Here is an 815-nt window from a genome sequence, read left to right as displayed (position 1 = left end):
GAATATCGTCGAAATTTGGCACTTTAACGGTACCAATGTTTACTGCATTGAAGTTAGCCCTTCCCGGTATTGAAGTAACATATTATGGTTTTGAAATTGGTATGGAGGACAACATGTATTTAAGACCAGATCAAGTGACAGATCTAATCAAATTATCGAGAAATAGAGATTACGAAAGGTGTCCAATGCAATGGGATGATTCGATTAACGGAGGTATAATGCATAGCTGTATAATAAGAGCAATTATATTATGTTTGAAAATATACTTTTCACCCGTCACATTTCAGTATTTCACTACTACATAACAAATATAAATAAAATTGTTTAAATTATTTAATATATGTCCTAAATATTTACTCATTAAAGTAAAAATGTATGAACAATAAGCCAGTTACTAAATAATTAAAGTTAATAATTTGAAATTCATAAAATCCAATATAATATATTATAATAATATATAATATATAGTTACATAATTAATGTAAAACCAAGTAGCTATATAAAAATTGTATAGTTAAAACGTGAAAGTTTCTTTCAAAGGTTTCACTGAAAAGAAAAAGCCGTGGTTACCAGTAAATCCAAATTATTATAAGCTAAACGTCGAATCACAGAAAAAAATACCAAATAGCAACTACAATTTTTACAAAAAAATGTCTCAACTTCGGAAAACCGATACATTAAAATATGGTGATCTTCAAACGTATAATATTACTAAATCAATATATATTTTAAAGAGGTAATACAAATTGTAATTAGTTAATTATTTTTTGAATTAATATTACACATTGTATCTTTTCGTTAATTATTCTTAATCG

At 25.8% G+C, this 815-nt stretch overlaps 1 protein-coding gene across 1 annotated transcript in view; it reads left to right on the top strand.

Moving 5' to 3' along the window:
• The window catches only part of LOC100162137 (maltase 2-like), a 7,447-nt gene that overhangs the window by 3,089 nt on the left and 3,543 nt on the right, over positions 1 to 815 (top strand). The window lies entirely within an intron of this gene.

This window comes from Acyrthosiphon pisum, chromosome A3 (assembly GCF_005508785.2).
Source record: "Acyrthosiphon pisum isolate AL4f chromosome A3, pea_aphid_22Mar2018_4r6ur, whole genome shotgun sequence".
Taxonomy (NCBI): Eukaryota; Metazoa; Arthropoda; class Insecta; order Hemiptera; family Aphididae; genus Acyrthosiphon; species Acyrthosiphon pisum.
Note: the sequence above shows the minus strand (reverse complement) of the source record. Positions and strands in the feature narration are given on the sequence as shown.